Raw genomic sequence first — 27964 nt, 5'->3', positions numbered from 1 at the left:
GCAGTCGAGTTCATCCGTTAATGAAACAAATCACATTCACAGTAGGCTTGTGGAAAATGTCGGAGATGGCGGTTGCTTGTAATATCTGTGGCTCATCTTACACATTACCTGGTAACGAACCATAAAACGTAAACCGTATGATAATACGATAGTGTATTTTAAGTTTAAGTGTTGTTCGACCTAATCCTACACGAGCACGTTTGATAGCACGCGACTTAATGTTCCAGAAAAGCGTTAGTAGCACGGTATAGAAAAGCTAATTAATATTGTTAATATTGTTCGTTGTAATAATCTGCTGCATTATGTTTTTCTCCCTCCAGAAGATGAAGATGGGGGGAATCTCCCTCATGTGCTGTTGTGCAGTCATATTTTCTGCAGCACGTGCCTGCGCGCGCTCAAATCCCCGCAAAACGTCATCACATGTCCCGAGTGTCAGGTGATTTATGAGTTACAGTGTGTTGCCAACTTCGATTTTGTTGCAAAATGTAGCAACTTTTCACACTACCCTGGATACTTTTTCTTCCATAAACACCTAGCAAAAAAAATTTAGCTACTTTTAACATTTTATTTTGCAACCTTTGATAAGTGACTCAAACGACGAAAGGCTCATTTTCTGGTCTAAGTTACACAGAAAGAGAACCGAAATGCCTAGCAGAATAAACATAACTTGAATTATTAACCTGATATTTGCCATTGTTCAATTAATAATAATTGAATAACTGAATAACTGTTCATTTATGATGCACTTCCTGAGTAGCTTGTACCTGCGATTGTTGACACTGTAAGAAAAATATCAAATTTAAAATGCAAGTAAAAAAAAAAGAATAATTATAATTACGGAACTATTCCTTCATATTAACAAGGTAGATTGTGCCCTTCTTTTACAGACTTTAAAAAGTCTAACTACTAACTAACTACTGATAGCCTACACTGTTTAAAACTATAATTGTTTAGAATGTAGTTTTATTAGTTTACTAGTAACGTTAGCTATTAAAAAAAAAAAAAAAACTTAAATTGTAATCATGTGTTTAAAAATTTAATGTTGTATTTAAAAGTAATTGTTTATATTAATATTACATGTTTATATTATTTTATGAACAAATCCAAATGAACATATAATATATATTTTTGCTGAGATTTGATGCAGTTAAAACTTTTTGCATCGTGATTATGTGATGTCATCATGCAATTTGTCAACAATTCTTATTAAAGCTACAAAAGCCACCTGTCAGCATGCCAAAGCTAATTTATTTCACTTTTAAATAACTGTATCATGCGGCTTGCAAAAAACTGCTGATTTTTATATACTGCAATATAAACCATATTGTCACAGCAATAAACTGTATATCCTCATACTGCATATCCCTAATTAAGATGACTTTATAATAATTTGAAATATTTAAAAAGTAATGCAATTTTATTAGTAGCGTTTCAGTCAGCTAACTGCAAGGAAGTTCATTGGATTGGAATGTTGCTAATAAAATGTAATGATACAAGTTTGAGTAGTGTTAGTGGTTTATACAATGTTTGTACTTCGAGTTCATGTTAGACTTTTATCTGTTGCACCTATGAAAGATGTGGGTGTGTGAGGCACTGTATTTTTTATTTAAAACTGTATTAATAAAAAATGTGTAAGTATAAGTTTTTTCAATTTATGACTTATATGAGATCGTTAGTCTCCATTTTTGTACAAGTAAAGGATATTTTACTTATTTTGTTTTTACATTAAAAAAATTTTACATTAAGGAACCACTAAATTTAGACTCAGAGGAGCAAATTCTCCGATTTCAAGCACTGGTTTGCAGTCCTATTAGTCTTAATTTAACTCTTCTGTGGAATGGGGTAATTCTGATTGGTGTTGATGTTGATGATGATAATGATGGAGTCTTTTTTTAATAAAGATGGACACCAGAATAGAGGAAGGAGTTGATGGTTTGGAGGTGGACAGCAGAATCATTGGCCTCATCTATACAGCACGGATGAACGCAAAGAAAGGGTATTCATCAACATGCCTTTTTAGTCTTAAAAACTAATATATTTTTTAAACTCTAGAACCATTTTTTAAATGAAACATTGGTTCAATAAGTTAAAACTGAAGTCGGAAAATAAAGGTTACTGTCAGCAGGCACTCTGGAGACAGGTGTAAATCTCAAAGGTTTAAGAGCCCACTGCCATCACCAGCCATCCACACACAGGATAATGCTGAAGGGGTACAGACACTTTCCACTTGTATGACTCTGAACTGTTATGCAGTCTCATCTTTTCTTTAAAGGTGCCATATAATGCAAAAATCACTTTTATAAGATGTTTGAACACAGCTGTGTGGCCGCAGTGTGTGAAAACAACCAGCCTACAATGGTAAAAATACACCCAGTCATTGTTTTATAATGCCAATAATTCCTAAACAGTCTCTCCACACTAGTAGTACCAGGTTTCTCACTACTATGACGACATAGTCAGTGAAAGTCCCACCCATTTGAGACGCTCTCTGTATGGAATGATATTCCGGACATTATTCAAAAGGAATTGCAAATTGTATTTGCAATTGCGTTTTCAATTTGTGGCCGCATAAAATGTGACATAATCCAAATGCAAATCGCTCATTACCGTTTGCATTTTCGTTTAAGCGAATGCACAGTGTCTGCCAAATTTAAAATGGAAATGCAAAGTCCGCTTGCAATTGTGTTTCCCATATCTTACGAGCTATGAGCCTGTCATATTTAAATAGCAATATTAATTACCACATTTGCCTTTTCACTCTCTCTGCACTGTGCATGTAAACTGCCAAAACTCAAATGGAATCGCAATTCCTTTTGCATTTGAATTTCCAACGTCTACCCGGAAACCTGTCAATCAAGTGACAGGGGTGGGGCCATTTTATTGGGCGTGTTTGCATTGGGAAGTGACATCACTCAGAGTCGACGGTAATAAAAGAGGCAATTGATATAATATTTAGGTTAATTTGTAATGACTGGATATTTGCCTAATCTTCCCAGTGTTATGGTTTAACTGGTTACCGTGTTATCTGGCCCGTTTCGCGGCTGAAGTAAGTAGGATAAACAAAAAAATAAAACCTAAAGTCTGTGTTGGCGCGGGTTTCTTACACGCGCTAGAAGACGGCGCTCTGCGAGACGACAGTCACAAACCACCGAGCTACCGATCTACACCAAATCAGCACCAGATCTCTAGATTAAAGACAGGACTCTCAGCAGCACATCGTGCAGCTGCTGAATCAAGGAAATGTGACTGTGTTAACTCTTGACCTGTGTTTACCTATTATGAAAATAAACCATAGCAGAACACTGACTACATTTTATGGTTCATGATGTTAAAGAACATTTCATAACGTCTCAGACAACTGTACATTTGTGGCTACTGTGGTTTAATTATAAACACTGTTGTTAACTCATATTTACCATAGTAAAAACATGGTACATTTTAGTATGATCGAAGATAGAAAAATTCTACTAAAATAGACTTGTATATGTGCATTCCCAGAAGAGATGAGAAATGGATTCGTGTTCAGCACCACAAAAAGAACATGAAGTGTCAATATCATCTTTTTTAAGTAAAGCTTCACAGGATAGAAAAGATGAAGTAATTTGTAAGACACATCCTTAACCTTATTGGTTATTAAGTTTTTAGATGACTAAGTCCACACTAATTAATTCATAATTTATTACCGTCGACTGTGAGTGACGTCACTTCCCAATGCAAACACGCCCAATAAAATGGCCCCACCCCTGTCACTTGATTGACAGGTTTCCGTGTAGACATTGGAAATTCTAATGCAAAAGGAATGGCAAAAGGAACAGCTGCTGGAGGTACAATGTCAGTGCCAGAGAGCCATTAAAAGTGTTGTGTGTTGGGATGCACCAACGAACATAGGAGTCTCCATAGTCTCCATAGTCTCCGGACTCAACTGCCTCACAAACGAGGGTCAGTTCAGCACTGGAGTTGTGCAAAGATTGCTTCTGAAAGAGGAATCAATACCATGTTTTTAATAATGCTGCTTTCACATGCTACCAGAATGCTTGTTAATATGAATGTGGTAGTTAAAAATCACATTTGTGAAGTCAGTACCCCAGTCACCACCAGTTAAACCGTAACACTGGTATGGCCGCAAGCATGAGCTCTTGAAGCTCCGCCAGGGTTGCCAGGTTTTCACGACACAACCCGCCAAATTGCTACTCAAAACTAGCCCATTGATGTTTTGAGGGGGATCCTCCGGTAAAAAATCGCATTCCGATGGGGTAAAATGTTCTTGGTGAGATTCCCCTGGTAAAACTAGCATTTTAAAGCTGCGTTAGGGAACGTTTGACTCTCTAACGGCTTGCGTCTTGTGGAAGAACATTGTAGCCGGAACTACTTCTCTCTGTTTATGTCTATGAAGAATCACAAAGGTACTGGGTTACTCTGCCGCGGTACCCCCGAAGCAATCTAAAATAGTCTGAATATAAACACTTATTATAGGTGCACCCTAGTGATTCAGGACAAGCTAAAAACACGGTTTGGAAAATGGATTCATGGTGTACTCGCTTATTATATACATTTTTCTACATTTTGAACACACACAAAGTTACGGACCGCAGCTCTGATTGGTTGTTTCTTGACGGGAGCGGTCAGTAACTGCAAATGGCAATAGGACCACTGGGAGGAGCCAGAGGAGCTTGATTTTTTTTCAGATTATCTGTCTCATATTCTACTGTCAGGACATAATGACAGGTTTAACAAATATGTAAAAAATATATATTTACAAAAGTTACCTACTGCAGCTTTAAGGGCTAAATATTAAATTATTGGTGTCGCTTAAACCCTCGGGAAAACCGCAGACTTGGCAACACTGACTGCTTCACATTTGTCTGAAAAGGAAGACGGGAGCAGTAGCTCAATTTCATTTAAAAGGGACAAACACAAAAAATAGCATGTTTTGGCTCATACCCTAAAAGCGGCAATTTCAACAAGCTATAAAAAATGATCTGTGGTGTATTTTGAGATAAAACTTCATATATACACACTCTGGGGAAATCGGAGAACAATTTTAAATATTGTATCAATGCATTTTATGGAACCTTTAAGATTAGATTCCCTTAATATTCTCAGAACAAGATAAGAGTTCAGTTATGAAGGTGCATGTTTATGTTTATACAGAGGCCAGATGTTGTTAAAGTTTTGGATGAAGCTCTTGGGAAAGCAACAGAAAACCTCAGTCAACTTGATAAACTTCAAAAGGTACAATGAGAAACAGTACAGTAGTTTTATTATGTAGAAATATATGTTCATATGTAGTTTTTTTAAAGAGATGTTTCTGTGAGGAAACAATGTTTTTATTAAAGGTTATGAGGAATATTAAATGATGGGTAGAGAAAGAAGCTGTCCATTTTGATTTCATGATTTCTTGATGCCTCGTCAACAGTAAATGTGAAATTGTTGTTTTGTGTTTGATTTAAGACTCTTTCCAGTGGTATTCATGCCCAACTGAGGAAAGAGAGAACTCGAATAATCAGAGAAATTGATGAAGCTGTTGACAAAGCAAAGAGTATTCTGCAGAAAAGGTATGTGGAAAGAATTTTTAGATAAACGAACTGATGAAATATTCTGTGGTGTCTTGTAGGTATCGTCAGACTTGGCAAATATTTTTGTCATTCATTTTGTGGAATTCATAGACGGAGTATGTTGATGTCAAAATTGAGTGATGTGGATCTACTCTTCACGGATGGTCAAAATGAATGTAAGAGAATAGAAGAGAGGATAAAGGAGCTGAAAACAGCCATCCAGAAAGCTTGGCATGTTCGAAGGGTTCCTTCTCTGGAGACGTATTGCAACCTTGATAAGGTAATGCTGTAGCAGATTCCATACAGTGTTCAGCACAATGTTAAATGGTCTGTGTGGAGCAAACTTGGATAACATAAAAATGGCTCGGTTTATTAAGCTTACTTAAATTGTTTTAAACAGAGCTTAAAGTTCTGCGGCACTGTGCCAGACTTCCGGCATGCAGCGCTTGGCTGCGAAAAAGAATTATCCTACATTAAAAAAATAAATAAATCTTGTTTATCACTTTTGAGTCCATGAGTTAAAATAACTTAGTGTTATGATAATCAAAACAGGCCTGAGTTAGATCAAGCTTTGATCTCTGCAAACCACACTAAAACTTGAAAAATAAATAACTTATTGTCTCAAGTAAAAAAAAAACATAGATGTGAATCATTACCCTACATTTTTTTAATTGGATGAATGAAACAATTCTTTTCGGTGTGCTACAGCAAGTGATTTTTAAATCAAATTAATTTTAAGGTAAAAAATAAATTTTTAGGTAAAATAAAAATAATCATCCTAATGCAGAACTGACATTTACTTCTGGCTTTTCAAACGTGTATGCAAGTTCTACTTTACAAAAACAAAACATTTCAGTTTAGTCAGTTTTGTTTCTAATCCAACACATGAGAAGTTGAGCTGAACATCTCTTCATGGTCTACTCGTGTTCAGGGCACGGACCGGTACAGTATGCTCGTGCAGCTTTAGTGCGCGCAGGAAAGGGACCCTTATTTGTACGTCAGTACAACAACAGCTAATCGCTTCCTGCTATCTGTGACTCAGTAGTGATGGGAAGTTCGGATAATTTTACCAACTCAGATTTTTGAGTCATGTTCAGCAAAATGAACAAATCTTTTTTTGAGTAATTTCATTCGTTTCGTTCATTTTAGGAAAATGTAATTAACCCCTTACTAGTAACCCCCCTTTTTTGGCATGGAGACCGAAATTACATACCCAAAATAAAAAGGTTTCTGCTCATGATTCTTTCTGACTAGATACATATTCAACATATGTTCACAAAGCTGACACTTTAAAGTTTACTGTTCAGGAATCAGAATCACTCAGACTGTTATGATAATAGAGATATATAAGCTCAAACATAAAAACAAAATAAAAATATTAAAAACATATGTTTTAAATGTATTTAAAAAAATGTTGATGTAGGAAATGAGTTTGAAAACACAGTGTAGCTAAGGCCACAAGTCTTCCAAGACTTCATAAAAAATTTCATAATCGAATCTGTAAAACTGTGAATTTTATTAAATATTTTCTAAGGCCATGTCATGTGTGTTTTTAGAGAAGGCTAATCAGATTGATTTATGGCCCTTGTCATCTCTGTAAGATCTCACATGTAAACACTGATGTGTGTTTTATATGTGTGTTTGGCTGTGAAAACTGCCCGTTTCATGATTGTATTGTTCTCACCAAACGAGTCTTTCACACCTCCGCCAGGTATGACACATTATCCGCATTATTCTTTTATCATTATTCTTTTGTTTTTATTCCACCTTTATTAGCCTTGATTGTGGTTTTTCAGGCTTTACAAAGACACAAAGCAGCAATCTCACTTCAGTCTCTGTTTGCATTTAGCCCTTATTTATCAAAAGTCTTACTATAAAAATACAACAAAACATTTTCTTACGACCTTACGTGAATTATTGAGACAAAAATGCATTATGAAGAAGAAAAGCACCTGCTATTAGTAGCATTGGTGCTAACGTTAGCATCAAGCTACATCTGACAATTTATGAAATTATTAGTACACTTTTACTCAAAACTCACTTTAAACCCCGATCGAGTGTTTATAATAACTTCCTTTAGCGATCAGGGGTGGAATTTGGTCGTTTACTGTTGTAAAAATATGTTATTTGTAGCCTTTTTCATCGCTGCACAAGTTAGCATTTCCGATGTACATTTTCGATTTTTTTTATAAAAACGCCCCAGATCTCAAGAAATTCTCATACCAAGCTTTACTATCGTAATCGCGGGTTTATTATTCGGATATTTTGTGTGTACAGAGGTGTTTCAGTGTTGTTTTGGCCAGATAACTACCAGGAAGTGTGCAGGAAGCATGTGACACGATGGGGCGGTGTCCAGATATGAAACTCTAGATTGACGTTTGAAAGACCCAATCAGAGTCTGAGTCACACACCGCACGAGCTGCCGGCACAGCAAACACATACACAGATCGCTGGGAGAGGCTGTTTATCATCTGATCGCGTAAATCCGTGGAAAATGAATAGAAATGACGATTCTGTCTGAAGAAATATGAAGTAAACATCAGTAAATATATCCATATATCTCCGCAGATATGCATCTTTGGTCTATAAATCCTTATTGACGCTGTTCAGTGAGTCTATGTGAACACAAATAAACCGCTCTTGACGTGACTGAATATGAGTGAGTTATGAATTTCTATTCAAAATGTGGCATAATACTGATTTATTATTTTGCACTCCTGACATAAATCACTAAATATCTGTCACTGCAACAATGTTTTATCAAAATATTGGTCAAATATCGAAGCTTGAGTCTTTAAACTTTCCATTGATGCACAGTTTGTCCAGATGAAGTAAGACAGTGATGTTTAATGTGCTGTGAAAGTGAAACAATAATAAACTGGGGCCGTCAGCGATGTTTGCACGCAAAGGGGTTAAAATGTTACGTGTTACTTCCCCACCACATCTAGTACTTACACATATGTTGATCACAATACAAACAGTACAAAATTAAAATGCTATAAGATACAGAAATGATTTATTCATTCTTTACCTGGGTCTTCAGTCTATGATTAGCTCACCTCATCAATTGTCAGAAAAGTCTTCGGGTTCAAGTCATTCCTTAATCACGTGACCCATACGCTAAACCATGCAGTCCGAGCCGGAAAGAGAATTGATTAGTTCATCTCACGAGTCTGCGGGTCGAGTCATTCCTTAATCACGTAATAGAACCAAACGCTATTTCTGACATTTTTGTCACTGTGTTTTTGTAACTGTTTCTTCAGAATATGTGTTGCGTTATTATTTTATAAATAAACGCTGTTATAAATAAAATAGATAAATTTGTCTTTTTGACTGTATATCAGTAAATAAACACTAGGCTATATAATAATATAATAATACAAGCCTACAGTACAAAGTATTTATAGCCTAGTTTGTTAATTTTTTACCCAATTTTGAGTTTGCTGGTATAATAATTGCTTTTCCTAGGCAAACTTGACATTTTGGTCTAATATATGTACAAGAAGATTGCTCAGAAAAGACATAATGACAAATTAAAAGCAAAAAACATTTTGAATCCTAAACAAGTACACTACAATTCTATAGTCTAATCTGAAGGGTGAACTCAAAAGACATAAATCATACAACGAGGTAATTTTTGAAGATTAGAATCCACTGTAAAAAAAAAAAAAAAAAAATCTCTTCTTAATCAAAGTGATTTCGCCATCATATGGACAAAATTTAAAGCATAACCAATAATTAATAAAAAATAATAATAAGTACTATCCCCCGATTTATAAGGAAGGTTGTAAATTAACTAATTACTCTAGCCAATGCTGTCACGTCCAAGACAAAAGTGTGCAGACCACGAGCTCCCCGCGACATTCACTTCACACCAGTGGGTCTTAATATAGAACATTCAAGCGTCAAGCGCAGGAGACTAAGATCAGAGCGCAGAAAAAAAGACTCGTCTCTGCACCAGATGATGGGCACCCTCGTTGTCTGATATGTTCAGTGAAATTCTGCAAGAAAATGCCTCAAATAATAATAATACGTTGGCTATTTTGTTCTTAGACTACTATATATGTGACACACACATATATATATATATATATATATATATATATATATATATATATATATATATACATATACATATACATATACATACACACACACACATATACATACATGACATGCATACATAATATACATACATACATGCATACATAATATCACATTGTAGCCATATTTTGCTAGATTTCTGCTTTAATTTGATAAAAATGTTTATTTATGCCCAGGCCCTATTTAAATATACTCTCTCAAATATTTCTCAAATGTCAGGCAGATGACAAGCTCAACTGCTGAACAGCTAGATGGTTATCTGTTTGAAGTCCCCATCCCCAGAAGTGATAACCCGCTTTTGCTTACTGGAGAAGTAATGCACTTTCTTGTCCTGAAGAGAAAAATTTCAAATGCACTTCACCTAAATGTTGTATGTTATATTTTTAAATTTTAAAACCTTTCTGCAGGCCAGTAGTCCTGTACATTATTATTTAATATACACATGAGTGGGGTACATTTGTAGTTTGAATTTTATTTTATACTGTGCATTGTTGCACTGTGCTTAATAAATATTTGCATAATTTGTAATTATGTATTTTTGTTTTTTATAATTTATGTAATTGTAATTATCTTTGAAACTTTTATATTAATTTATGCAATTGTAATGTCTTTTTTGGTAAAGTTAGTACACGGTCATAGCAATAAATGCAATGGTACTAATAATTGGCATCATTTCTTTCGTTTTTTTTTCCGGTTTTCGGGTTCGGCCAAGAATTTTCATTTCGGTGCATCCCTAATAAATATATATACAAGCACTTTAACTCCTTAGCACCCCCATCCTTTACTCATACTGCATAAAAAAATGGTTCAATAACGTTAAATGTTACAGGGTCTGATTATTGCAAATGCAGTTCCCACTGTGTTCTGGTTAAATCATTTTTATTTACTTATTGCTAAGGTTTGCATATGGTGGTGTGTTCTTACTACCAACTACCAAAGTTTGATTGCATCATATAATATAATTCCTGTTAATAGTGTTCATCATCTGTTTGATTACATCTTTATTAAATTTTTCCGTACATTTGTGCCATATGTACATAAACTGACAGTCACCACTGATAAGCGACTAATAAATATTGTAGAATCTTAATTTTCTGTAAAGTTGCTTTGCGACTATTTGTATTGTAAAAAGCACTATACAAATAAACTTGAATTGTGTTCTTAATGTCAGCTTTCCTAAAAATATATCCTGTTCCTAAAATAAGAAATATCCCAATATATCACCTTGCTGAGAGTAGCGCAACATATCGTATCGCAACCCATGTATCATCAAATTCTTGGCAATACACAGCACTAGTAAAACTGCTTGATTTAAAGCCATCTGTTGCATAAAGTATTATATAATTATAAGTGATGTGACTGAACTTTACTGGAGTACCGAACTGTAGAGCTCTTCCAAACATCCCCATCACTGTAATCAGATGCAGTTTAAACTGCTGCTTTCTCACCACTGTCAGTTTTTGATGTGTTTTTGTTATTGAGAGGAAAATGTGCAGTATATATTTACATATTCATCCAAATGCCACTCAGCAGCCTTGGGTTCGACTGTGTTAGCTTTGAACTGGTGCTCTGTCTTCTCTTGAATTGCATCAGGAGAGCTGAATTACAGTATTGCGCTACAGTGCCACACTAGTCAAACCACATTATAGCAAGCTCTTACATTAGGTCAGTGATTCCCAAACTGGGGTGCGTGCACCCCTAGTGGTGCGCAGACTGACCACCAGGGGTGCGCAAGGGAATGTTTGTAATGGCGGGGAAAAAGATCGCTCTTTATTATTTTTATGTATTTAACTGAGGTAAACTTTACATGCAAAGGTTTTATTAAGAAATAAAATTTCACATTTCACATTACACACTACATTACTGTATAAATCACAATTGATTTCATTTCATTTTACAAGCACGTTTGTGTCACAATAGCCCCGCCCTGTTCTTTTAGTTCATATTAGGTTCTAACCATAGACAGTAAAAGAAATCAGTCATCGCTGTCCCTTCAGAAAACTTGTGCACATCTCTAGTCCTCCTATGTATTATATGTAGCTGTTGCTGTAATGTTCAAATATAACAATTAATTTCAAATAACCCAATAAATTAATTAAATAATTATTATTATTTGGATTTAAGAAAAGTCTGGGGCTTTCCTAAATTAAGGGAAGATTATCTTCAACAATCTTAAGAAAAGATAAGAATATTCTTAAGATACATTTTTTTGGGAATACAAAATATCCTTAAGTTTTTTCTAAAATTAAAAAATAAGAAGAAAATGGAAGTTGAGAAGAAATTTCTTCTTAAGAATGTTTCGTGAATCCAGGTTAAAAACGGGCACTTTAAAGAAATTAAATATTTATATGTATATATCATATATATTTAATGTATATGATCTGTGTGCACACATGCAGGCCCATCCATCTCACAAAAAAAGGAAGTGATCTTTTATTATTATTATTATGTTTTCTAATTTACAGTGAATATTTGTATTTAGTTATTGCAATTAAAAATGTGAAATCTAACCAGAGTAAGGTGTTGGGGGGTGCTTGACAGGTGCCAAACACTAGAAAGGGGTGCATGCTGAAAAAAGTTTGGGAACCACTGCATTAGGTCATATGAGATCAAATAACTACTTGACAACAGAAATATTTGTCGATAATGTCAGCCCTAATTGCATGTGCTGCTCCATCAGCAAGTGTCATGTATTTTCTCCTCAATTTTTGCTTGGTTTTACTTGTTTTCAGATTGTGGAGACACTACACATTCCCGTGGATGCTGAATCATATGACATGAGCTCTATGTGTCTGCATACAGGACTCCGGTAGGGGACAGTTGTACACAATTAGTATAAGAGCTCCAGAATTAATATTGTGACAAAAATGGATGCACACAGCTCTGTTTTTACATGCATACTATATTCTAAATTGACTCTAATTTTGTTTGTATTTATATATAGCTGCAGTCTTCAAATAGACAGTTTTGTTGACAGTTTGAGGAACTGTCTTAAAATTACAGATAACAGTGATGACTGGTAAGTGTTTAAACAATGTGCTCTTTTGAATTGAAACCTTGTGATCTGATTTTTGTGTTGATGTTATGATTATGACAGTATTTTAGAAGAAGTTAAAGTGGAGCCTTTTCAACACATTGTGAAAAATGGTGGTGTGGCGATCTGGGATAGCTCCAGTCAGTCTGTTAGAGGAAATGCAGACCCCATTCCCAAAAAGAAAAGCCCTTGCAGGCCAAGATTCATAGAGGAAACGGTGGACGATACAGACACCTCAGAGATAGCTGAAACAGGTGCGTATGGAGGGTTGAAAAAAAAATTAATACTGATGTGAATAAGTTTTCTGCCTGTCTGAATGTTTTTTTTCTGAATATGTTCTTGTGTAATATGTTGAGCTCATGTGTTTTTAGCTCATAGTTCCCCAGGACCTGAACAAAGGCACAATGGGAGGCACAAAGAACTTAGAAGACCTTGCAAGCAGCATTTTGATAGGCCCTTAACTCCACAGACTAAACGTATGTGGCTTATTTGTAGGTTAATCTCCTGAATGAACTAAGACGACAGCTCCCTTGTGTTAATCAAGGTCACTTTCAGTTGTTTTTTTTTTTAGTGGTGCACTACGTTATGGTGACTCATATTGTGAACCCTGGAAATTTCTATGTACGCTATATGATGGAACAGAAAACCGGCCTAAAGTTGACCAAAAAGGTCAACGAATTCTGCTCCGGAGACAGTAGCCTCTTCACGTTCAGTGATGAAATCAAGACAGGTATATGCATGTTGATGGTCTTTTATTTGACCGTGAAATTTCATCACTCATATCTATTAATTTATTTAATTATTGACAAACTAACATTTGGAAGTTTGGGTTCAGTAAGATTTTTTTGATTGTTAAAGGGGTCATATGATTTTGCTAAAAAGAACATTATTTTGTTTATTTGGTGTAATGGAATGCGTTTATGTGGTTTAAGGTTAAAAAAAAACACATTATTTTCCACATACCATACATCAGGGGTCGGCAAGTAAGGCCCAATGCCAATTCTACCCCTTAGCCCTTCCCATTTCCCATACCCCTCCGTTTCGCATGTTCACGTGAAGGGGTAGGGGTGTCTCGATTGTCTTTTGGTTGGAGGGGAAGGGGAAGGGCCAGATAGCCCTTCAAACGAAGATTTTTCAGGACCACTTCAAAAGAAGGGGTATGAATTATCTCAGAAACATGGCTGCTACAGCGAACAAAAAGACACATAAATGTAAGCTTTTTTTTGGAATAAATAAAGATTTTAAGAAAAAGTAATCATTTGTTTTATGTTACATTCATATTAATGTTCATGTTACTCAAAAAATCGCTAATATTTGCTAACATCATATCATTACAGACTGTATGATAGTGCCACAGCATATGTCTGATCGGGGCGATAACTGTCAGTAAGCAGCTCATGAATACAGAACGATAATTAAAGGCTCTAATGCACACCAGCACACCAGTAAATGTGTGTATTGTAAGAGCTAGACGACGTATGATGACGTGTGACCGCATGGTAGTGGTGTCCCAATCCTTAGGGGAATATTTTCTCCCCTACCCCTTGACACTCTGTTTCAAGGGACATGGGGAAGGTAAAGGGGTATAAAATAGAATTGGGACAGGGCCAAAAAACTATTTGCTACAAGATGTCGGGCCCCAACATAGTCAAAGGATAATTTGATAAATTAATTAATGAAAAATTAAACTAGAATTGCCTGTGACTGACTGTTACAGTGTATTTTGTTACTGGTAGTGAGATGTTACTCTCTTAAACTTTGTAGTTGGACAGTCATGAACAAAAAGCCATATTTGTGTGGTGGTGTCTGAGTTTTACACTGGATAAATTAATAAAGCAGAGTACTGTCACGTAACCAGGCAAGTAACTATCTTCATTCACCAACTTGCAAAACAGGCGGCCTTGCTAAAAGAAACCTTTATGGGAGATGTGACGTTAGATGGAGCGGAATTTCCTTATATGGGTCCTAAGGGCACTTCTCCCGGAAGAACGCGCGCTCCAGTATAGCAGAGCACAGACATTCACTGATCAGAGCGAGAGACCAAAATGTCACAAAAGAAGTGTGTTTTTGGTTGCCAGGGCAAGACAACCCTGCACAGATTACCAAAAGAGAAACAGCATTAAGGGACCAGTGGATGGAGTTTATTTTTACAGAGCATCAACGGAGTTGTGCAAGTGTTTTTGTTTGTTTCCTGCATTTCGAAGATGCTTGTTTTACAAACAAGGCCCAGTTTGACGCTGGATTTGTATGTCGTTTATTTATTAAGGATAATGCAGTCCCAACGAAAAAGGGTCACGATCGTGTGTTGGAACTGCATGCGGTGAGTAAAACTGCTTCAAATATCTCTGTGTTATTAACTTAGCTATCGGCGTGTAAGCACATCAAGTAAACAACATGCGATCTTGGCATGAAACTGGACTTTCCACATGTACACCTTAAAAAAAAAAAAAAAAAAAGACGACATAAAGTGGAACTTGTCATTTTCCAAAACAGCTAAGCAAATATATACAGTTTCAATACGTACTACATAGAGACGTCCTGCTGTAGTCGTTGCTGATGCTGCTCTTGTTAAATTTCAGCCTCTGGGTCTGATTCTGGATCATAAATATACGGCTGAATCTGACTGTTAGCTATGGTTTGTTTTGGATTATGTTTTTTTTCCTCACGGTAATGTCAGCTTCCACAGACGCTCTCAATGCAAAAGACTACTCGCGCTCGTGATTCTTTAGCTCCGCCCACACGTCAAGCCTCCAGCCGCTCGTGTTTTTCCGGGGAAAAACGGTACAGACTATCTTTCTCTTATAAATATAATAAAACTAAAGACTTTTTGGAGTTATGTAGGATGCAGTACTACTCTATAGGTACTCAAGATTAACAGGATATTGAGTAAAAATTAGCATTTCACCCCCCCTTTAAACAAGTATTTTAATTCCGCTTTCCATATTGTGAATAATAAATGTGTATCATTTTAATTTGCTTGTTACACAGTGGAGCCTAACTTGTTTTAATAATTATAACGCAGCCTACTTTTACACTTTTTGTATCCTCGCGTACTAGACTGCATAATTGATTAATTTTGTTTATTGTTTGTTTCCTGGTATGCTATTACATTGTGCGCAGAGTGATGTTAACATTTTAAGATAGCTGGTGTGAGATAATGACACCATCAAAGAGTTTAAGGAAGAATGCTGACAGCGAAAATGGGGCATACAAAGAATAACCAACTATGCGTTCATCCTACCTAGTTTTGTCTATGCAAAGCCGGTGTGTTTTATCTGCAATGATGTTGTCGCTGTTTTCAAAGAATATAATATTAGATGGCACCACAAATTAAAAGCTTTTCGAATTAAAAGCTCAATACATCTCAAAATACAACTTTGCTGCAAAACAGTTACTTTTACCATACTTTTTTTTTTTTTTTTTTTTTTTTTTTTAACCATACTTTTATTTTAAAATCATTAAAGATGAAGTGATTGTGAATAACTGTTGCTGGCATGACAAATCTATTTCAGAACCAGCCGCAATCAAAATAATCTGGCTGCGGGAGCCAACTGTTGCTGACCACTGCTGTACATTATTGTTTCTCCTCTATGCCCTGCCTTTGTGAACCGCGTTGATTTTACAAACCTCATTGGCCTAAAAAAGTAGGGTGTGCTCTGTTTGGCCAGGTATCCAGGGCATTGTGCTTGGCTGAATACCTCAAGTGAGTGATGGAAAGTTCTGCACCTTTACACTGTGATGCCGTGTTTCAGTGCGACGAGTAGGGATGGGTATCGTTAGGGTTTTAACGGTATTACTACTCTTACCGATACTGCTTAACGGTCCGGTACTTTAACGGTATTCTTATCGATACTTTGTGTTGTGTGTGGGTTTTTATTAAGAACAAGTTGAGAACAGAATTAACATTTCTTTATTTTTTTATGTAAAATTAATAATGGGCTTGTCTTGGACCAGAGGTGTTAGGAGGAGTTGGTTGGTTCATAGTAGCTGCAGCTTAAAAAAAAAAATTTCATTCTCATTTTTTCCAAAGGAAATCAACAGAATTTCTACGTAAGGTTAGCAAACCAAGGAGATTTTACATTTATTTTAAATGACGTGAAAAACATTGATTCAACATGATTTTAGCATACATACCTGACGTAGATGGGGCAACAACCAGAGACGAGCTAGCTAGGCAGTCGATACACATTATGCACTTTTGAAAGATGTTTTGACCGATTGCTTGTGTTTCCGCCCTTACATGCAAATATTGTTTTGCACTTATGACAACGAGGGTTGTCACCATTAACTCTAGTGAAGTATAACCACACTTTGGAACGTTTTGCTCTCTCCGCCATCGTCACTCTTTGTAATAAGCGGGAGTTTTCGTACTGTTATGCGTGTACCGCGCTCGTTCTTGTTGTGTGTGTGTGTTTGTGTGTGTGTGACTGACAGACAGACAGCCTCCGCGGCGCGCATGCGAGTTCTTGCAGATCTCACAGACAAACCACTTAATAATATTGTAAAAATTAGAAATGTTTGGTGAGATAAAATGTGCACGATAACATTTAGCAAATCTCTTCGTCATCGTCACTCTTTATTATTAAGCAGGAGTTTACGTACAGTTAATGCATGTGCGTGCACTCGTGGTGTGTGTGTGTGTGTGTGACTGACAGACAGCCTCGGCGGCGTGCATGATTTCACGCAGATCTCACGGACAAACGTCTTAATATGATCGCACATTAGAAATGTTTGGCGAGATTAAATGTGCACGACAACATTATTAAGCTAAAATACATAGTACATTATTTTTTTTCCTCCAGTACTGAAAGCAGAACCAATACCAGATCTTACTGATACTACGGTTTTTCATAATTAGCCCCGGGGCCAGTCTAATACCGGGTTTCGGTACCCATCCCTAGCGACGAGACAAAACAGAATAAACCCATTATAAACGAGGCATTTGTTGCATCCAGTGGGGACATAATTGATTATAATGACTTGTACTATAATTTTACACATTGCATTGCATCACACTGCGTAAACATAAAACCATGTCTGCATTTGTGATAGGAGAAATGACAAAAAAAACAGCTCTTTACACTGCTCAATACTCACATTTGAATCATCAGTGGCAAATTCTATAAATATGAAAACGTACTTCCAGACTGTGAGTCAGAACAGCCATCATTGTATTCTTCTCTCCCAGGATCAGGAAACGCTTGTAACACTCCAAAGAGAAGGAAAACCATGAAATCGCATTATATTACCCCTTTAACATCATATGACCCCTTTAAACTCCTGTGCACATCATGGAAATAAATGAGCCGAAGTAAACCTAGAGGCAATGCTTTTTTTTTTTTTTAAAGAAGATTAAAAGATAAACTTTGAGATGCAGCTGTCTGATTGTTTGTATCTTGTTGTTCATAGGCGATATGCTCTTTATCTATTGGAAGGAGGATATGTGGTGTAGAGTAACAGTGACTGAGCTCTTTCAAAAAGAGTGTTTCCAGAGTGTGAACAAATGCCTTGCAACAGAAGTCTCCCGTCTGTGTGTCTACTTCCAGGACTTTGGCTTCTCCAAGGGCATTTCGATTCCAAGGTGAGAAATAAATAGTGTATTCATATGTAAACACTTAAAAGGCAGAGATGATCTCTTTATTTCTTATTTATGTGCATAATTTTTTGCATGCTCATGTATCTCACGTGAATCTGCTCTTTTTATCTGACTGCAAATTCACTCATTCACTGTATGCATGTTTTCTCTTTGTGCATCTCCAGTGATGGAGATTTAAGCATCTTGAATGAGTGTCTGCGGAGACCTGATGCTTCAGCTCTGGCTCAAATGAATGGCTGGGCTCCTCTGGCCATCAAATGCTCCCTTAAAGATATTATTCCTGCAGACTTGGTATAAGTTGTGGAGATTTACTCTGTATTTACTGTATAAGTGTTGCAGCTGAGTGCACCAAAATACATTTTAAAAGTTCTGTATTTATTTAAAATAAATATTCAGGCATGTAGCTGCCATCTAGGGTTGCAAAAGTAATTTGTCTTTTTGATCTAGTTTTGTAAATATAGATAGATGTTATTATAGAATATAAAGAATTTTAGCATCACTAGGTACAATCTATAACTGGCAAGACGTGTTTGTGTTTTTTATCAGCTGAGAGGGTGGAGTTCAGAGGCAGTTGATGAGATGAAGAGCCTGCTGGGATCTGAGGCTGTGGAGATGCAGGTGTTTGGGGAGGAAGGAGACGCACTGTTAGTGGATCTGAAGAAAACACCAATGGTGTCTCTGCGAGAGCACCTGGTGTTCATGGGGCAGGCCAGGTATGTAATTATCCTTACAGCACCTTTACTTTTAAAGCAGTATCTGCTGATATGATCACTGATACCGATCTTTATAAAGCCTTTTATCATGTAGAATTATTCATAGTAATACTCCAGTCAGGATTTTTAGACATTAATTCAGGGCATGTGAAAATGTGTAAATGTCCCTTTTATAGGAGGTTCTTGAGAGAGGGGTGGAGGGGAGCGCTTTTTTTTTTTTTTTTTTTATCTTTCAAAAATATGTATTTATCTCAACTAAATGCTTGATCATGAAGTGCATTTTTGTTTTCACACTTGTGCAATTTTTGCACAGTAGTTTACAAACAGCACAACAAAATGCAAACAGCAAAATATTTCAAACTACATTTCTTATTTCATCACATTTCATCTTTTCTTTTCGATTTAAATCTTTATTACATACAATACTGCAGTTCATAAAGAACTTTGTTTTCCAACCTCCATCTATCATTGCTTTTTTCTTTTTTTCTTTTTTTTATCTAAAAGTGCTATTTTCCTTTAAAACAATCAGGTTTGTGTTCGGGTCGATTTGACCCGGAGAGAATTTTTCTATCTCCCCGAAAATGTTATTTAATGCTATCGCGTTGGACTAAGATTTACTGATTTTATTCACAGAGGGCATAACTGCTTCCACCAAAAAAAGGGAAAAAAATGTATTAAACCTGTGTGTCTTTAGTCGCTGGGGTATATTTGTAGCTATAGCCAAAAATACATTGTAGTTATTGCTTTTTCTTCCTCGCAAAAAATCATTAGGATAGTAAGTAAAGATCATGTTCCATAAAGATATTTCATAAATTTCCTTCTGTAAATATATCAAAACTTACATTTTGATTAGTAATATGCATTGCAAATAACTTCATTTGGACAAATTTAAAGACGATTTTTTCAATATTTAGATTTTTTTTGCACCCTCAGATTCCAGATTTTCAAATAGTTGTATCTCGGCCAAATATTGTCCTATCATAACAAACCATACACCAATGTATAACTTATTTATTCAGCTTTCAGATGATGTATAAATAAATATAAGTGCTGTTTATTAAACTTTATATTTATCAAAATATCCTGAAAAATAAAGTGCATCACAGGACTGACATTTGAGAGCACAGTTCTACAGATGGTGGCACCAGGAGCAGATTTGGTAGCGCTAGGGATTGTGTAAGAGGGTATTCAAAATAAAGATCAGGTACTTTAATAATAATAATTCTATATACTTTAATATATTATAGTAACTTATTTTAATATATACTATATTGTTATCATGATTATCATGAAATGCTGCTTTTTATTTTTTACAGGACAATAGTTTGTATTATTATAATATAAGGTATCTTTTAATGTGCTAAGATATATATTTTTAATAATAAGTGCTGGTGGCGTGGTCAGATTTTCCTTCTGTTTGTACTCTAGTCTAGCTGCTCACATGCCTGAAAAAGCTTATTGGTAAACCATCACACAAAACAGAATAAAACAAAATTAACATTTTGTTAACATTGACAGTGTTTGTAATATGACTTCTGTACAGATTCTACTCTCCTATAGTCGCCCCTGGCAGTGCACCCCTGCTCTTCTACCCATCAGTTCGCCCTGCACTCAATACTGAGGTCAAATCTATGGTTTCTCATGTGAACACACCGTCAGACTTCTATGTACAACTAGTGAGTAACAAAAACACATTTATTATAATGTCAAAATGAAATGAAATAATTAACTGAAAATGAGATTTACACATCCTTGGTGAGTGCAGGTTGAAAATATGGAGTACCTGCTGTTGCACTCAAAGCTCCAGGACTGTTACAGTCGTCCCCAGGCAAACAGTGAGTTCCAGATCTACTGCCCTTCTCTCTCACAGGCCTGCGTCGCTGGCTATGACCACGAATGGTGCAGGGTTCAAGTCATAGGTGAGTTCATGTGTGTACAACATATCAGATATGTAAACATGCAATAAAAGAAAGGCATTGTCACTTTGATACAGTGTTATAAAGGTTAAAAGGATTGCCTGTGTTTATATTTCAGGTTTCCCTGGTGGTAGGATGGTTGAGGTTCGGTATGTGGACTTTGGCTACAGAAAGACTCTCTCTGTGAAAGATCTGAGACAGATAAAGGATGAGTTCTTTGCTTTGCCAGAAATGGTAAGATTGATTGACCAAGTTTATGTTGCTTTAAACGGAGAACAATATGAATGAAACCTACTTGACAACTGTTCCTACATCAATTTCACATTGATCTTAATAATACTTGCCAGTACACAGTAATTGTGCATAGAAAATTACCCCACAGCACCACATACTACCACCAGTTAATGTAACCAGTTTGAAAGTGGATACTGTATCGGTGTGAAAAATTATGATACTGTGGGCAAGTCTGTCAAAGCATGTACTAAAAACGCACCTCAATATCTTCTGATAAATAACAAACTTAAAGAAGTCTGTCTATCCATTTGTTTTTAGGCCATGTGGTGCAGTCTGAATGATGTGGTCAGTCCACAGGAAACATGGAGTGATGAAGCCTGTGTTGTATTCAAGGATCTTGTGGAGCATAAACTTATCACTGTTGTCGCAAAAGTAAGTTTTATATGCATAAACTAGAGGATTTTCTCAAGTTTTTTTTACTTGAGCAAATGAAAAATAAATAACTATTTTCTCAAGTTAAAAAATTAGATGTCCATTATTACCCTAAAATCTTTTGATTGGATCAATTAAACACTTTTATTTCAGTGTTCTTACAGCAGGTGATTTTTAAATCAAATTAAGTCTATGTAATTTTAAGGAAAAATAAAATAATCATCCTATACAGAACTGACGTTTACTTCTGGCTTTTCAAACGTGTATGCAAGTTCTACTTTACAAAAAAAAAAACATTTCAGTTTTGTCACAGTTAGTCCGTTTCGTTTCTCATCCAACACGTGAGAAGTTGAGCTGATATCCCTTCACTGTCTCCGCTTGCGAAGGGTGTGGACAGGTACAGATACACTGAGGCAGCTTCATTGAGCGCTGGAAAGGGACTCATATTTCGTGCAGTCGGCTGTTTGCTTCCTGCTATCTGTGCCTCAGACGTGTAGCTCTGCCCGTGTTCCTGCGCACAGATTTCGACAATACTTCCACACAAATGACATAGCAAACGGTTACAATGTAGTCTGTGCACCGCGGGCGCACTTCCGGGAAAAAAAAAACCTACAGGGTAAAATCCCTACCTTTTTAGTTCTGGCTTTTGTTCACAAAGAGCTCGTTCTGGGGACTGAACCTGGCAATGTTACTAGGTCCCCAACCTGGGATCAATCCTGGAATCAATCCCATGATGTGTTTGCGTTCACACAGAAGGAGACCCGGCAATGTTCTGACAGTTTTCCGGGACCCATGAAGACCTATAGCAGAAACACAAAGACATATGAAAAATATCACTGCTTTTAAAATCTATTTTCCATAATAATGTGTGCAATGTGACATCATTAAATAATTTGGAGAGTAATGTGGCATACTGTACATCTTTGCTGTGAATTTCTCACTTTTATTTAGAGCTTGTGTCCGACACTAGACCTGTACCTGTGTGTCTGTATGAGATTGGTGAAGATTGCACTGGAGACAGTATTGGAGATATACTGGTTAGAAATGGTCTCGCTGTTTCTAGTAAACAGTAAGTCATGAAAAAGACCATTCTATTTATCTATCTATCTTCCACCCATCCATTGTATTCAATATTAATTTTCTCCTGCTTCATCAGGAGCCAGATTAAAGATGCCCAGCCCATGGAGACGACAGTGTGGGACCCTCCATTTGAAGAGGAGCCTCTGTCTGTTGTTCTGACTCCTCCTCTCCTCCTCCTCCTCCTCCTGTTGCTGAAAAGCTGAAGCCCAATCTGATTCTGCCCACATGCGTCAAAGATATCGAAGTTCGTGTGACACTTGTCACCTCTCCTGGAAACATCTATGTGCAGCTGCTGCAGTTTGACGACCAGCTGAAGAGGTGCCGATTTCCTCAGTCCATAATTGTACATTAGTGTTGGTCGATATGCTCCAGTCAAAGCCGCGTTGCCACCGCTGGAACTTTACCCAAGAACTAGGGACTTTGGGCTGGTACTCGGTGTGTTTCCACCGCAGGAACTAGTGCTGCAACAACGTGTCGACGTCATCGATTACGTCGACTACAAAAATGCATCGACGCGTCACACTGTTTACATCTCGCGTAATGGCGGCTTCTGCTCCTGGGAATGGAGAAAGTTGCATTCTATCACAAAAACAATAGGAAAACATACTGGCACTCTCCGGTGTTACGGTTTAACTGGTTACCGTGTTATCTGGTTCCCAACTTCTTGGTTCAGGTCTCAGCTGCAGATGTGAAGGAACGACCGCAGCAGATTCAGCGATTCTGAAAGCACAAACCGATGTGATATTATTAAGTGTCTAAAAAACGCAGACTTGCTCATTGCATTATTCTGATTGCATGAAACACTCTGAGTACCAGCCCAAAGTCCCTAGTTCCTGGGTAAAGTTCCTGCAGTGGAAACGCGGACTTAACTACACATTATATATTTGCAGTAAAATAGCATATGGATGTTCTAAAGTATATTTATTACGACTGAATGCGTATTTAACAGGATGACAGTTTAATAGAAATTATGTAGTTTATGCTGAAAGAATTGGTGAGCGAGCTGAATTCTGTCAGCAAGCACACACTGAACAACAAAACTCTTTATCAGCGATGACTAATCTGAATTGGCCATTGCATTTAGAAATTCAATGGAATTGTATGTGTGATTGTTTATATCGCACAACACTAAAAAAAAACGATAGATCAAGTAAGCCCTAATATTATAATAATCGTTGTCTTGAATTTGTCAAAGGCATCAGCCACAGGCGATATCTTTAACTATCATCGATACACAATACCCATGTCTATCGGCACAGTCTTATTGTACATCAAACCTCTTTTCAAAATAACAAATAAAGTCCTGTTTTCAGTGACGCATCTATTTAGCTCAAGAGGTTGGTATTCTGTCATAATGCTGCCATTTTGCATGCAATATTTGCAGAATCCACGACACATTGAAGAGTCTCTTCTCGAAGTCAGAGCCACAGGAGATGCTCTGGGAAGCAGAGATGTTCTGTGCTGCCAACAACACCGGGGTTTGGGAAAGAGGAAAAGTGTGCAGTGTGTCCACTAATGGTGTTGCAGAGGTAGATATAGTTGAATAAATCTGAAAAGAGTGGGATTTTAATTTAATTTGAGTGTTGTTTTCTTTAAAGGTTTTGCGTTGTGACTTTGGCAATAAAGTCAAAGTTCATGTAAACAATCTCAGACCACTCAGTCCTGATCTGATCGGATCCTTCTTACTCGAATGTAACCTCAGTGGTGTAAGGTAAACAATCTGATGGAGCACTCATTTTCTCACTATCAGATGAGCATGCACAGTTTATATACACTTTGCAGAACCTTGTTCAAGGGGAGTACTAAAAGTGTATGATCTCTATTATTATGATTAACATTTAAACAGTCCACTATTTTACCACAACTTCAAACAAGACTTACCCAGTCAAATTTGTAATGTATTAATGCTTTTAGTGTTTCACAATGTGAAGTTGTTTTTAAATTTGTAATTACATATACATTTTCTTCCCTCCTGTTCTTCTTTACCTTCTTGTCCAACTCTCAGGCCAGCTGGTGGTCGCTCCGCTTGGACAGCCACGGCGTGTGACTTCATCTCTCACTACTTGACTGGTGCCATGGCTGTAATGAACATAAAGGTTAGAACAAATGTATGGGATCAAATTCCCACCAAAAAAAAATAACAAGCATGAAACCAAAATTTAAATCCAAAAACACAAGTAGAAATATGAAAATGATCTGTGAACATTGTTTGCTATTCTAAAAACTGTATCAATGTAAAGGAGTTATAAAACTATGGAAAAGTTATCTGTGTCTAGACTTGTGCCCGTATTCGGTAATGCGATATATTACGGTAATAAATATGCACGATATTGTTATCGTGGGCACTTATAAATACCGCAAATAATTATAGATTACAAATTATTCAGAATTTGAAATGCATTTTATGAAAACTATTCCAATCAACTGGTCAAAATGCACATCACCGCTGCATGCTGCTTGAAAGACTTGTGTGTGTGCTCTGATGTAAAAAGCATGCAAGAGAAGAACATGGAGGAACACATGAGAGACGCGCTGAATGAAAGCACATTCACTCTCTGACAGCAGATGGCACTAAACTGCAGAGAATGCAGTCCTTACCCTGGAAACCCCATATATAAACCAGCTGCACTACTTTCTAAAACCTATTTAAATCATTTTAAATAGGCATTGAGATTTGTGTATTTGCTATGATGTTCTTCTTACTTATTGGTCTTTATAGTTCTTTTGCACTTTAATCTGTGCAAAACATCTAACTTTATATATATTTCTGAATTGCTTTATTTTTTGTTAGAAAAAAGTTATTTAACCTATATCATATTATACTATATTTTGAGCACTTTTTAAAACTAAATTGCAATACCATGATAATACCATTTACCGTGATAAAAGCATGAGCAATTAATTGCAACAGGAAAATTAGATACCGGCATATCCCTATCTGTGTCAAAAAAAAAAAAAACTTGGTGTATTTTTCCTCTCAGGACCCATCCGCCAGGCCAGTGCTGGTGTCTCTGTTCTGTTCAAACCGTGCTGGTCAAAACGTCAGTTTCGCCGATTTCCTCATCAGTGAAGGACTTGCTCTAAAGGAGAGAAAGTAAGAAAAAAAGTTTCTGCTCTGTATGCTTATCATTCACATGACTGTTTATGTTGATCTCGGTGTATACTACCGTATTTTTTGGACTATAAGTCACACCTAAGTATAAGTCGCATCTTACCAAAATACGTCATGAGGAGGGAAAAAAACATACAAGTCGCACTGGACTATAAGTCGCATTTATTTAGAACCAAGAACCAAGAGAAAACATTACCGTCTCCAGCCGCGAGAGGGCGCTCTATGTCTTCAGTGTAGACTACAGGAGCACTGAGCAGCATAGAGTGCCCTCTCGCGGCTGGAGACGGTAATGTTTTCTCTTGGTTCAATTCTCTCGGTTCATGTCAAATTAATTTGGATAAATAAGTCGCACCTGACTATAAGTAGCAGAACCAGCCAAACTGTGAAAAAATAGTATGACTTATAGTCCGGAAAATATGGTAAGTAAACCGTTTTTCTAGGGCTGCTCCCATATCCGAAACAGTCTTCTCAGAGCAGTGTGTGTTGAGTGAGAAGATTCCTGAGCCACAGAGAATCACAAGCCTTCCTCAGACACCACCCACACCCAGCCCTCGAATCAACCCACCACCAGAGAGAGTGCAGACACACTCATACCCCCCTCCAGAGCTGCCTCCCTGTGGACACACGCTCATGAACATCTCGGCCATCTCCGAACAAGGTGTCATTTACGCAATGACATACCAAGCAGGTGTGTGTCGTTTTATTTCTCACTAAAACAGTCAGTAATTTTGTTTTTATGACAATTTTCTATCATCACTTTTCATCCTTTCAAGCTGAGCATTTTTGCTGCTAAACCTTTAAGATTTAAGCTGTAAATGACATCTGTTAGGATTGGCTAGTAGCAGCTGCTACTGCAAAGTTACTGAAAACTGATAACTCATGTATGTGGGCAGAGTTAATGACTGTGGTAATATGTTATTGAAAATGCTTAAAGGAACACTCTTGACTTTTTGGGACTTTAGCTTATTCACAGTATCCCCCAGAGTTAGATAAGTCCATACATACCTTTTTCATTTCTGTGCGTTCTGTAAGTGTTATTTGAGGCACCCACCTAGCCTAGCTTAGCACAAAGACTGGATGTAAAGGATACTGTTAGCATAGTAATCCCAATAAGTGACAAAATAATGCAAACATTTTCCTATTTACATGTTGTGATCTGTATAGTCACAGCGTGTAAAAATAACAAGGCTATATGAGACAGAGACCGTTTTTATCGTATAAATACTGGGAACTATATTCTCACTAGGCGTAGGAGCACAGCTAATGTTACTTGGGCGGAGTGGCTACTTGGGCGGAGTGATTAGGCAACACACGAGACGCGCTGTGGTGATGAGCAGAGTGTTACATTTATATGTGATATTACATTTATGACTAACATTAGCCAAACTGTAACAGTGCCATGCTAATGTAATATAACCTTAGTAGTGACACTATTCCATGAATAGGGGCTCCGTGTATCCCATTTATTGTTATTATTGTGTTGTCATGAACACATTGCTCGTGATCATTATAACAAAATCACTTACTTGGTGGACAGCTGACCATTAGGTTCACTCGGCATGGAGCGTTTCTTCCAGTTGATCGTGTCACAATGGGGAAAAAAGCGACAACTGCCGGGTGTATTAGGGCAGAGAAATCTTCTGTGGTAGTGACGCAAATATTTTGATTGTCATCAAGCCTTGACATTGATGGCAATACCCGGTCCCATTCATTACAACAAAGGCATTCGGTTTCTGTCAGCATAGGTTGGCATGTTCCACATTTACACAGCACCAGTCTGTGTTCGTTCTGATTCTCGCTTCGACATCTTGTCTTACAGCTTCCAAAGTTTGTAACTCCTCGTCTGTGTATTCTGGCTCAAAACTATATGGTTCTGGATCTTGGTTTGATACACAGTAAAATTCCTCTGAGTCTGACAATTCCTCAAAGTCAGTCATGACCACAAGTCACGTCTAGCTAGTCACTTGTTTTGTTTACGGAACCATCAACAGCGCGTCTCGTGTGCTGCGCAAATCACTCCGCCCAAGTAACATTAGCTGTGCCCCTACGCCTAGTGAAAATATAGTTCCCAGTATTTATACGATTAAAAATGGTCTCTGTCTCATATAGCCTTGTTATTTTTACACGCTGTGACTATACAGATCACAACATGTAAATAGGAAAATGTTTGCATTATTTTGTCACTTAA

At 36.9% G+C, this 27964-nt stretch overlaps 1 pseudogene; it reads left to right on the top strand.

Annotated features, from left to right (window-relative positions):
* Positions 1–20: 20 nt before the first annotated feature.
* LOC113098043 (RING finger protein 17-like) lies at positions 21–26490 on the top strand (annotated as a pseudogene).
* The last annotated feature ends 1474 nt before the right edge of the window (positions 26491–27964 follow it).

This window comes from Carassius auratus, unplaced genomic scaffold, assembly GCF_003368295.1.
Source record: "Carassius auratus strain Wakin unplaced genomic scaffold, ASM336829v1 scaf_tig00216397, whole genome shotgun sequence".
NCBI lineage: Eukaryota > Metazoa > Chordata > Actinopteri > Cypriniformes > Cyprinidae > Carassius > Carassius auratus.
This window is presented reverse-complemented; position numbering and strand designations above follow the sequence as displayed.